Here is a 12,908-nt window from a genome sequence, read left to right as displayed (position 1 = left end):
CAAAATTAGTATGATATATTAACCACGTTTTACAAATCGGCCAAACGATAATTTAACTAGCATTGTCGGTGTGAATTTGTGCCTGAATGACAAGTATGATACAGAAACATCTTACAACCATTTATCAGTATACACTGCAGAATGGGTTTCCGTTATATTAGGCTGACAGTAGGTGGAGGAAATTTGTATGTGTGAAGTTGTAATTTGTTCAGATAACTTTTCCGATTCGATGAGTCTTAAAACAGCTCATTCTTGCTGTAGGTCCGATTTACTGCTATAAAATCATCAAATGTAATTTCATATACAACGTATTGATTTGCATATCATCTTCTTGATTTACATGTCATCAGAGGTGTTGCGGGGAAGGAGCGAGTTGACTGTTCAGCTGCAAAAGATGTTAAACTTTAACTCTGGATATAGACCTTCCACTAAGAAATTAGAAACTAAGGGATTGGTGGGCTTAACAATTATGGGCTTTTGCCATGACTTTTGTCGTAATGGGTGCAAATGGTTAACATATCATACTAATTTTAGTTAATGTATTACAGTATACGTTTATGGGAAAAGGTGGTAAAACAAGAAGGGAAGGAATTATATAGACACGACTTAGAAATGGCCATACTCTACTTAATTATTCCTTACGTCTTGTTGGAAAACATCATTCTGGGTCGTGTAGATTTTGTCATTATGAAAAAATTGCACACATACTATTTCAGCGTGAAGCATGTCCGCTGGAAAGAAATCAAATTCACGATCCAATAGAATTTTAAATGTTAATAGTTATAATTTTTAAAAATTCTTAGGTTATGGGAGTGATTTAAATTTAATTCACAGCATTTCGTTCCACTGAGTATAATCTATAGGGCTTCTGAGTTTTTAATTTTTTTAAAATTTCAAAATATACTTCATTCAAAAATAGAATTATATACAATAAACCATAATTTACCATTCATCGGTAAAGAAGATAAGCAGTGAAGGTTTTATTTACAAACTCCCAGTGCAGTATGACAGTGCAGTTGGTGGCGGGAATGCGCCTTCAGGTTGGAGTGTCTACCGCCATTTATTCAAATCCTGCCCTGTTTTTGTTACGTTAACCGTCATTCAAGGGGAAGGCCGAGCCCAGTAAGATTGATGCAACACACATCAAAGTTGCTAATGAACGCAGCAGGTCAGGCAGCATCTCTAGGAAGAGGTACAGTCGACATTTCAGGCCGAGACCCTTCGTCAGGACTAACTGAAGGAATAACCCTATTCCGAGTGGAGTGGCGGGAGGATGGACTGAGAGCAGATGTACGTGAATAGGGTTCCCTTGGTCCTCAACTACCACCCCACCAGCCTCCGGGTCCAAAATATTATTCTCCGTAACTTCCGCCACATCCAACGGGATCCCACCACTAAGCACATCTTTCCCTCCCCCCTTCTCTCTGCTTTCCGCAGGAACGCTCCCTACGCGACTCCCTTGTCCATTCTTCCCCCCCATCCCTCCCCACTGATCTCGCTCCTGGCACTTATCCTTGTAAGCGGAACAAGTGCTACACATGCCCTTACACTTCCTCTCTTACCACCATTCAGGGCCCCAGACAGTCCTTCCAAGTGAGGCGACACTTCACCTGTGAGTCGGCTGGGGTGATCTACTGCGTCCGGTGCTCCCGATGTGGCCTTCTATATATTGGCGAGACCCGACGCAGACTGGGAGTCCGCTTTGCTGAACACCTACGCTCTGCCCGCCAGAGAAAGCAGGATCTCCCAGTGGCCACACATTTTAATTCCACCTCCCATTCCCATTCTGACATGTCTATCCACGGCCTCCTCTACTGTAAAGATGAAGCCACGGTCAGGTTGGAGGAACAACACCTTATATTCAGTCTGGGTAGCCTCCCACCTGATGGCATGAACATCGTCTTCTCTAACTTCCGCTAATGCCCCACCTCCCACTCGTACCCCATCCGTTATTTTTTTTTATACATACATTCTTTCTCTCATTCTCCTTTTTCTCCCTCTATCCCTCTGACTATAACCCTTGCTCATCCTCTGGGGTCCCCCCCATTTGTCTTTCTCCTTGAGCTTCCTGTCCCATGATCCTCTCATATCCATTTTGCCAATCACCTCCAACTCTTGGCTCTATCCCTCCCCTTCCTGTCTTCTCCTATCATTTTGGATCTCCCCTCCCCCTCCCACTTTCAAATCTCTTACTAACTCTTCCTTCAGTTGGTCCTGACGAAGGGTATCGGCCTGAAACGTCGACTGTACCTCTATCTGGAGATGCTGTCTGGCCTGATGCGTTCACCATTCTATTCCCTGAAAAGCGCGACGAGGTCAGACTGAGGTTGATGGGCGTGAATGGAAAAAGATTGGCATATTCACAGAGCAATGGGTGGTCGGCATTGCGGTGTAGTTCTGTGACTGACATCTGGTTGGGCCATAGGAATACAGGGTCGTCAGGACGATGGTTTGTTGCCAAAACCTCACCAGCCCCCTAAACACATTCACACACACACACACACACACACACACACACACACACACACACACACACACACGCACAAACACTCACACACACGCTACATGCAGACACACACACACACACACACACACACACACACACACACACACACACACACACACACGCACACATACACAACATTAATGTCATCGGTCGATGAGACAGCCCGCCCGGGAACTATAACTGAGGGTGAAGTTGATATGCTGGAGCCCGGAATGGAGACATTTGGCCGCCTCTGGCTTGTGCTCAGGACGTGTATTTATTAATGAACTGAAACACCGAGGTAACCGGATATTTCACGGCACCGATCACGTGCTCCCTGAATTTCGACTGTGTAATCGCGTAAATAAAGGTGTTCGTGCAGCAGCTGAAATCCCTCAGCAAATACCCGAGGTAGTGAAAGATCCATTCGGAATCATTGAAATTGAATCCTTTTCCTGACACCTGATAATAAATCACATTTACAAACTGCGTTATCCACAGGAGAATGATGCTGTCGGAGGGAGAGGCTGAAGAGTAAAACCACAGACCTCCTCCTGCTCTCCATCTCCGTGTCACTGCGGTTCTCCCCCTCAGCCCTTACGGACCCGACTGGCCACTAAAATGTGCCTGACTGTCAGAGCGTTGGGCAGCAGGATCCCAGCGAAAGGGAGGAACGGAGTTAAAACCATATCGAGCCAGTTATATCCCACCCACCCGGGGTCAGTGAAATATATGTCCATGAGTTCACAGAACCACGGTACATTGTCGATGATCATCGGGGATTCCCATATGAAGTATCGGGGAACGTTTTTCAGACAGAACAGAACGCCGGTTGTTGTTAGAACCACGGCCGCAGTTTTCCCAGTGCAATTGTTTGTTTTCAGCTTCTGGCAGCAAATGGCGACAAACCGATCGAAGGTGAAAGTGACGGTGAACCAGACTGAACAATCTGTGACTGTGAACATCAGTACAGCGATAACACTGCACACTTTCGTGATGCCCAGAAAACTCCACGGGAAGTAAAGCATATTGATTTGAGTCAAAATGTCCTCGGTGACAATGGTCAGTAGATCCGCCGCTGCCATGGCTACCAGGTAGCGAGTGGTGCAGGTAGAGAGGCCGCACTTTCCCCGGGACAGGATCACAATCGCCACTAAATTCACTTGAGACAGAGGGAGTGTAAGAGTGAGAGAAGGAAGAGAACATTACCCTGAGCATTTTCTCCGGGACGTAACACAGGAGCTAAAGATCAGTGACTAGAGTCTTTAGAATGTGGAAATCAGACACGGGTTACAATGTCTCTGACCTGCCTTCTTCAATATGGAGAGAAGACGAGCTGAGGAATCGTCGGCGAGAAAAGCGAGCAGCATGAATAGCAATGATCTGTGGTCATTCCGATTCCAGTCGCTGATGGGGCCGGTTTCACTGATTTAAACGTGACTGAACAGGCCTCTGGAAACTGTGTATCTGATGGGGCCGAGGATACAGAGGGGAGAAACACACACAAATTACTAGAGGACCTGGCGGGTAAGGCAGCATCCATGGAATTGAACAAGCTCTCGTTTCTAGCCGAGACCGTCTTCAGAATGAAGTGGTGCTCCAGTTTACGACGTGTCTCAGAGCGAAAGTAGCGACAAGTTAGTAACCAGGGACTGAGTGGCTCCGTCAATGGATTAATTCTGGACACGGGTTCGGGTAATCAGAGCCGGTTAATGACCAACAAGCAGTGGAATCAGACTCTAAAGACCACACAGGGAGACGTGAAGCACGGGACCAGTGCTCACCCCGATCAATAACTCAGTAACAGTGTGTTATCTATGTAAAACTCTCCCAGTCACCCTTGCCGGAGAGCTCCCTGTCCCCATCATTGTGGCAAATTTGGACAGAGACCCATCAAAAGGCGCCCAGTCTCACCTTCCCGGAGAGCAGCATTGCGAAGGCTCTGGTTATGGTGTCATTAAAAGCAAGAACAACGTCCGAATCCCTTCCTTGTCACCATAAGTCAGAGAAGAGACAGAGTTTCAGTCTGGTCTGCCACTTACTGTGAAAAATCAGAAAGTTGAATTGACAGGATCGATATCACTGATGGATATTTGTGCAATGATGAGAAAGATGGCAGCGTGTAAAATGGTAATAAACAGATTCACAGCGGTTAGGACAGAAATACCAAATATGAATTCCTCTGCTCACTCACCAGGAACTCCAATGACGGCAATGGACACGTAGAATATTTTCTCCACACTCTCGTACCTATCCCACATTGCAGGCATTTTCTCTGTACAGTGATTTGTCCCCCTGTGCTACAGACGATCTCTCGGAATGAAATGTTGAGGCAGCACATGCCTGGGCTTTTTAATATCCTTTATCGACTCCAGAGGGACAGCTTTCAACAGATTTAAAAATAGAGAGTTGTAAATTACTTACGCACTAATTACGTCAGTCAAGTACAATCCCCAAGGTAACAGATTGTAAGTAATTGCGTGAATTACTTTTAGAACATTTGTGAGACTTAATTTGCCCAAACAAAGGTGACTGAAAATTCGAGGTGACCCACCGATTAAATGTGCTTCCAATGTAAGTATGCACTTCAAAGGAACCATTTGCCGACACAGAATATTGGAGTAAATTAGGTCATTTACGGAGAGCTGCCGAGGCGGATTAGAAAGTTTAGTTGTGTATGTGTGTGTGTTTGTGTATGGGCGCGTGTGTTTTCTTTTATCTGTCTCTGTAGCTATCTGTGTGTTACTGTGTCATGACCATCTAGCAGACAGCTGTCGTTTTATTTTTATCTGCAGGACGAGACTTACACAAACGCATTGGACATGGACTGTCTGCATTTGCCCTACCTGTATAACACTCATCACTCTGTATAACTCAATGAAATGCACCATCACTTTTCGAACCTCAAGGCCCAGCAAACGTACTATAAAATTTTCTCTGTACTCATTCAAATTTATTTCGCTACTATTGCCATTTTCCATTTTTTCACGAGGAAGGAAGATTGCCTAACATCGAAATATTAATAGTAAATATTAATATTGGCTCAAGATTGTTGGCACTCTTATGTCTAATCATATGTTAACATTTCCTGGAGACTTCCGACCTGAATTAATAAGTGCGTGTGGCCTTCGACGTTCGTGGTCGATCATGGGTACTGCGCCTCTGGCAGTCACTCGAGAGTGGCCTCTCCAGGGTGCAAGCCAGGATAGAGTTGATATGGAGATCCGTCTGTTGCCCATGCAGGAGAACCCCCTCTCCAGGCTGATGGCAGGTCGAAAGAAACGACGAAAGTCGATACACATTTGGTGCCAGCGGCATCGCAGGAGTTGCCGTTCCGGTTGCTGGGTACAGCAGTCAGCCGGCTTCCGGTCTCCGACTCTGGGTGTTTCCTCGAAGTTTACTCTCAAAGCCTTTCCCGTGAGCGGGTATAGCCGCAAGGCAGCGGAGGTTTGAAATTGGAGTTTTCCCTCTGGTAGCTGAGCTACCATCCGTGGTCAACGAGCCCCATCTGCGCGGAGCAACTAGTTTTAAGGCGCCAGTGGCCCGCCTTTGCCCCTTCTTCTGCTGGTGAGAACAGCTCCGCCGGACATAAGAACTCTGCCACACGTGAAGGCCCGGAGTTGGACTTGGTTGTCAGAGGCTGTTTGAGATGCACGCCATGAAGAGCACCTGTTTAGGAGTGGGAGCTCGTCCCCACTACCACCCTTCGGCTATGAGTACCTCTGGAGCAATTAATAGTAGCCCTCTTCAATTCACACATAGATAACTCAACATCCCTGATACTATCATTGCTACACCTGACTTCCAACACATCAGAGTTCTCACTGAGAATCTTATTCCTACATTTTAACATCTTCACTTAAATTATCTTCTTTATGAATCGCAGCAAATGAACCAGGCAGGAACTCACCCTTCACTGTTTGAGTAACAATCATTTTACCCTCATCAATCAACACTGAAATATCAGGCTCATTACGAATCCTACCCCATATTTCCTTTAATCATTCCCCAAACATCTCTAAGTTTAATATCCCTTCCAAAATAATATCCAGTCAACGCTTTTCGCAATCTTCAACTCTTTCCTCACCACAGCCTGTAGCCTTTTTATTTTTGATAAGGTCACTCGGAGGCAGATACTTCCTAACTTGCCTAAACTCTTCATTTCTCTACCTAATTGATTCCGTGAACTCTTCAGTCGACCATGGTGCAGTCTTTCTCCCATGAATGCACTTTTAATTGCAATCACCTCCAATACAGTGGGATTTATAATGCGAAATTACATTTCATTGCAAAAATCGACATCAGACTCAACATTCAGCCCTGACCGACGTTCATCACATAAAACGTTAAACTCCCCCCAATTTGCTTTAGCAAAAAAATCAAGTCCTCAAAGTGGCCTCTTGTCCCTAATATAAATCTAAACGACAGCTTATAAAGACAGGAAAATACACTCCCCAATGTCTCATCACTCATAACGTCCAACATACTCACGGTAGTGAGTAATTGAACGTACTCATGTTCAAAACTAAAGCTAATTCTGCAGCTGTATCAGAATTATTATGAATATTGAATTTCGTGATGAGAACCAGGATTCCTGAATACATATGACATCGAGGATTTCACAACTCAGATATAATCTTTTTAGGGTAAGGACCATTGGAAATCAGGCTTCACTCATATTAATCCCATAATGTCGACTGGGATACAGACAGAGCACGCATCAGAGCTTCATTTAGAGCTTCCCACATAGCATCAGTTCTACCAGGATACTTTTCTGCAGGTTTCAAAATACGAATGGACAAGGGAGTCGCGTAGGGAGCGATCACTGCGGAAAGCAGAGAGCCGGGGGAAGGGAAAGTGCGTAGTGGTGGGATACCGTTGGAGGGTGCTTTGCGCAGGGATCGCTCCCTACGCGACTCCCTTGTCCATTCGACCCCCCCCCCCCATCCCACCCCACTGATCTCCCTCCTGGGACTTATCCTTGTAAACGGAACAAGTGCTACACGTGCCCTTACACTTCCTCCCTTACCACCATTCAGGGCCCCACACAGTCCTTCCAGGTGAGGCGACACTTCATCTGTGAGTCAGCTGAGGGGATATACTGCGTCCGGTGCTCCCGATGTGGCCTTCTATATATTGGCGAGACCCGACGCAGACTGGTAGATCGTTTTCCTGAACACCTACGCTCTGTCCGACAGAGAAGGCAGGATCTCCCAATGGCCACACATTTCAATTCCACATCCCATTCCCATTCTGACATGTCTATTCACGGCCTCCTCTACTGTAAAGATGAAGCCACAGTCAGGTTGTAGTAACAACACCTTATATTCTGTATGGGTAGCCTCCAACCTGATGGCATGAACACGGACTTCTCTAACTTCTGCTAATGCCCCACCTCCCCCTCGTACCCCATCCGTTATTGATTCATAGTCATAGTCATAGTCACAAACATAGTCATTGTCATGCTTTGTTTTCGTTACAGTTGCACCACAAAGAATAAATAGTAATAGAACCATAAATAGTTAAATAGTAATATGTAAATTAAGCCAGTAAATTATGAAATAAATCCAGGACCAGCCTATCGACTCAGGGTGCCTGACCCTCTAACGGGGGAGTTGTAAAGTTTGATAGCCACAGAAAGGAATGACTTCCTATGATACTCTGTGCTGCATCTCGGAAGAATGAGTCTCTGGCTGAATGTACTCCTGTGCCCACCCAGTACATTATGTAGTGGATGGGAGACATTGACCAAGATGGCATGCAACTTGGACAGAATCCTCTTTTCAGACACCACCGTGAGAGAGTCCAGTTCCATCCCTACAACATCACTGGCCTTACGAATGAGTTTGTTAATTCTGTTGGTGTTTGCTACCCTCGGCCTGCTGCCCCAGCACAAAACAGCAAAACGATAGCACTGGCCACCACAGACTCGTAGAACATCCTCAGCATCGTCCCGCAGATGTTGAAGGACCCCAGTCTCCTCAGGAAATAGAGACGGCTATGAGCGTTCTTGTCGACAGCCTCAGTGCTCTTAGACCAGTCCAGTTTATTGTCAAATCGTATCCCCAGGTATTTGTAATCCTCCAATAATGTCCACACTGTCCCGCTGGATGGAAATAGGGGTCACCGCGAACCTTAGCTCTCCTCAGCTATACCAGCAGCTCCTTAGCCTTTTTCACATTAAGCTGCAGATAATTCTGTTCACACCATGTGTCAAAGTTTCCTACCGTAGCCCTGTACTCACCCTCATCTCCCTTGCTGATGTATCCAACTATGGCAGAGTCATCCAAAAACTTCTGAAGAGGACAAGACTCTGTGCAGTAGCTGAAGTCCGAGGTGAAAATGGTGAAGAGAAAGGGAGACAAGACAGTCCCCTATGGAGCTCCAATGCTGCTGATCACTCTGTCGGACACATAGTGTTGCAAGCACACGTACTGTGGTCTGCTAGTCAGGTAATCAAGAATCCATGATACCAGTTGCTCTAACCCTAACCCTAACCCTCCCACCGCCGCAAAGTCACGTGAATATGCACACATTCTTTCTCTCACTCTCCGTTTTCTCCGTCTGTCCCTCTCACTATACACCTTGCCCATCCTCGTGGTTTCCCAACAACCCCCACCCCACTTTCCTTCTCCCTGGGCCTCCTGTCCCATGATCCTCTCATATCCCTTTTGCCAATCACCTGTCCTGCTCTTGGCTCCAACTCTCCCCCTCCTGTCTTCTCCTATCATTTTGGATCTCCCCCTCTCCCTCCCACTTTCAAATATCTTACTAGTTCTTCCTTCAGTTAGTCCTGACGAAGGGTCTCGGCCTGAAACGTCGGCTGTATCTCTTCCTAGAGATGCTGCCTGCCCTGCTGCGTTCACCAGCAACTTTGATGTGTGTTGCTTCTACGGCACAATGAAAATAGGGCTATTCCACTCACTTTCAGACGGTTCGATGACTCCCAACTCCAACATCAAGCGGACCTCCCCCTTCAACGCCTCACCAGACGTTCTGGTACTCGGTAGCATGCCTGCCGTACTGGACTCTGACCTAGTTTGACTCGGATGGCATGCTGCAACACAATTGAATGGCCTGGTTTCTGTGTGATCAACTGAGGGAAGATGTCGAATATGACTTCCAATTCAACTGGCTTCTTCCCATCCAGGTGGGAGAGATCCACCTTGGCAGGCTGTTTTCAGGCCTCCACTACACCTTCAGAGTCATCTTCCTCAATCTCCCGGCGTGCTAGTAGTGGGGTGATAGAAGGAGAGCTGCTTCTTCCCTCCCAGGCTTGCAAGAGGTTTACGTGGTAAGTTTGCTTTTGTTTCCCCTTCTCCGAAAGCAGGATCCCATATGTTGTAGGCCCCATCATCCTTATAAACTCAAAAGGTCCCTGCCACTTGGACAGTAGCTTGCTGGATAAGGAGGGCAGGAGCAACAAGTCCTTTTGACCTGGTTAGAACGCACGTTGGCGTGTCTGCTGGTCATACCACCGCTTCCGAGTCTTCTGGGCATCCAGGAGGCTGAGTCTGGCCTCGTCTCGGTACCGCTCCAACCGGTCCCTCATCTGGAGGACATTGTACAACACCTTGCCCCTCTACCGGATTAGCTGCCACTTTCTGCTCCCAGTTCTGTTGCAGCAGATTCAGGGGCCCCTGGACTGGCCAACCACAGAGCAGCTCGAAAGGGGAGAATCCAGTAGACGCCTGAGGCACCTCCCTGTTGGCAAAGAGCAGAATCCCAATCCTTCCCTGTATCAGGTACAGACTTTTTGAGCATCCTCTTGAGAGTTTGGTTAAACCTCTCCAGTAGGCCATCTGTCTCTGGGTGATAAGGAGATGTCCTGATAACGGTTATGCCCAACTCTTTATGCAGCTGGCTCATCATGTCAGATGTAAAGTTGGTTCCCTGGTAGGTCAAGATTTCCTCCGGGATGCCTACGTGAGAAAAGAGCTGGACAAGGGCACTGATCAATTCTGGCATGGTTACCAACCGGAGAGGAAAAGCTTGAGGGAATCGTGTGGCATAATCACATACAACAAGAATGTACTGATATCCTGCTGAGCTATTTTTTCCAGCCGTGGGATGGCCAGTCGCAAAACTGAGCGTGCTTTTTAAAAACGAACTGTGCTATGGTCTCAAAACCAGCAACTTCAGATGAAGAATGAGGATGAGTGGGAGACAGCGGCGACGTCAGAGGAAGAGGCACAAGGGGCAAGATCCAAAACACGAAAGCTGCAGCCTGGGCCATCGCAGGAAAGTGGGTCCCTCAAACATAGAGGTGGTAAATCTCTTCAAGGACATTTTAGGGACATTTTACCGCCCAGCAGAGGAGAGATGATATTCTCCAGGAAGAGCTCCGGGGCCTGCGGATCTCACCGGAGGCCTCCCGACAGCCTGTCCTATAGCCATTCCCAGCAGGGCTGCCAGCATATGCCATAAAAACTGTGGGTCAACTGTCGAAGAAAAATAACAAGATGGCTTGAGTCTCAAAAATAGATTGAGGTGCTTTTATTTACATAAATACTGGGAAAACAAAAACTTGGACGTCCACATCAAAATAAGAAAAAGAAAACTGAAAAAAATACAATGTATACAGTATATACAACTTACAATTGTCACCTGTCTCGTTAACAGACTCCTTCAGATTAAACACAAAAAAACCCAAAGCCTTGGTAAACTGATGCTTATAACTGTTAAGCACCTCCCGCTAGACCAGCCAAAAGCTGATTAATTCAATTATCTTCCATTTCACACAATCTGAAACTCTACTGCCAGTTCTCAGAATAAACACATATACCGCACCTCTTTATAGGTTTCACCATTTCCCGATTAAGTAACTCAAATAAACCCCAAAACTTTACCACAAGATGAGTAATTAGGTAACATAACCCTTGACCCAGTTAAAGACGGTATCCTCCACCATCAGCACACCTGTGCAGGTTGCTGCTGCCTCTTTATGAGACAGCTCCATGCAGCAGCTCTGTTTCAGAATAAGGTGGAAGAAATCATGGCCCAACTAGAGACTGGTTGATATCAGCATGTGGGCAAGTGCCAGGGACCTTTTGAGGTTATAAGGATGATGGGGCCTACAACATATCAGATCCTGCATCCGGAGAAGGGGAAACAAAAGCAAACTTACCTAGTAAACCTCTTGAAAGCCTGGGAGGGAAGAAGCAGCTCTCCTTCCATCATCCCACTACTAGCACGCCGGGTGATTGAGGAAGATGACTCTGAAGGTGTAGTGGAGGCCTGAAAACAGCCTGCCAAGGTGGATCTCTCCCACCTGGATGGGAAGAAGCCAGTTGAATTGGAAGTCATATTCGACATCTTCCCTCAGTTGATCACACAGAAACCAGGCCATTCAATTGTGTTGCAGCATGCCATCCGAGTCAAACTAGGTCAGAGTCCAGTACGGCAGGCATGCTACCGAGTACCAGAACGTCTGGTGAAGGCGTTGAAGGGGGAGGTCCGCTTGATGTTGGAGTTGGGAGTCATCGAACCGTCTGAAAGTGAGTGGAATAGCCCTATTTTCATTGTGCCGTAGAAGCAACACACATCAAAGTTGCTGGTGAACGCAGCAGGGCAGGCAGCATCTCTAGAAAGAGATACAGCCGACGTTTCAGGCCGAGACCCTTCGTCAGGACTAACTGAAGGAAGAACTAGTAAGATATTTGAAAGTGGGAGGGAGAGGGGGAGATCCAAAATGATAGGAGAAGACAGGAGGGGGAGAGTTGGAGCCAAGAGCAGGACAGGTGATTGGTAAAAGGGATATGAGAGGATCATGGGACAGGAGGCCCAGGGAGAAGGGAAGTGGGGTGGGGGTTGTTGGGAAACCACGAGGATGGGCAAGGTGTATAGTGAGAGGGACAGACGGAGAAAACGGAGAGTGAGAGAAAGAATGTGTGTATATTCACGTGACTTTGCGGCGGTGGGAGGGTTAGGGTTAGGGTTAGAGCAACTGGTATCATGGATTCTTGATTACCTGACTGGCAGACCACAGTACGTGTGCTTGCAACACTATGTGTCCGACAGAGTGATCAGCAGCATTGGAGCTCCATAGGGGACTGTCTTGTCTCCCTTCACCATTTTCACCTCGGACTTCAGCTACTGCACAGAGTCTTGTCCTCTTCAGAAGTTTTTGGATGACTCTGCCATAGTTGGATACATCAGCAAGGGAGATGAGGGTGAGTACAGGGCTACGGTAGGAAACTTTGACACATGGTGTGAACAGAATTATCTGCAGCTTAATGTGAAAAAGGCTAAGGAGCTGGTAGTAGAGCTGAGGAGAGCTAAGGTTCGCGGTGACCCCTATTTCCATCCAGCGGGACAGTGTGGACATGGTGGAGGATTACAAATACCTGGGGATACGATTTGACAATAAACTGGACTGGTCTAAGAGCACTGAGGCTGTCTACAAGAACGGTTATAGCCGTCT

General features: G+C 46.9%; 1 pseudogene; it reads right to left on the bottom strand.

Annotated features, from left to right (window-relative positions):
* The window catches only part of LOC140194831 (probable G-protein coupled receptor 139), a 51,467-nt pseudogene extending 41,430 nt beyond the window's left edge, over positions 1 to 10,037 (bottom strand).
* Positions 10,038 to 12,908: the final 2,871 nt, after the last annotated feature.

The sequence above is a fragment of the Mobula birostris genome, chromosome 3, assembly GCF_030028105.1.
Source record: "Mobula birostris isolate sMobBir1 chromosome 3, sMobBir1.hap1, whole genome shotgun sequence".
Classification (NCBI taxonomy): Eukaryota; Metazoa; Chordata; class Chondrichthyes; order Myliobatiformes; family Myliobatidae; genus Mobula; species Mobula birostris.
The sequence above is the reverse complement of the archived record's forward strand: the minus strand, read 5'-3'. Positions and strand labels throughout refer to the sequence as shown.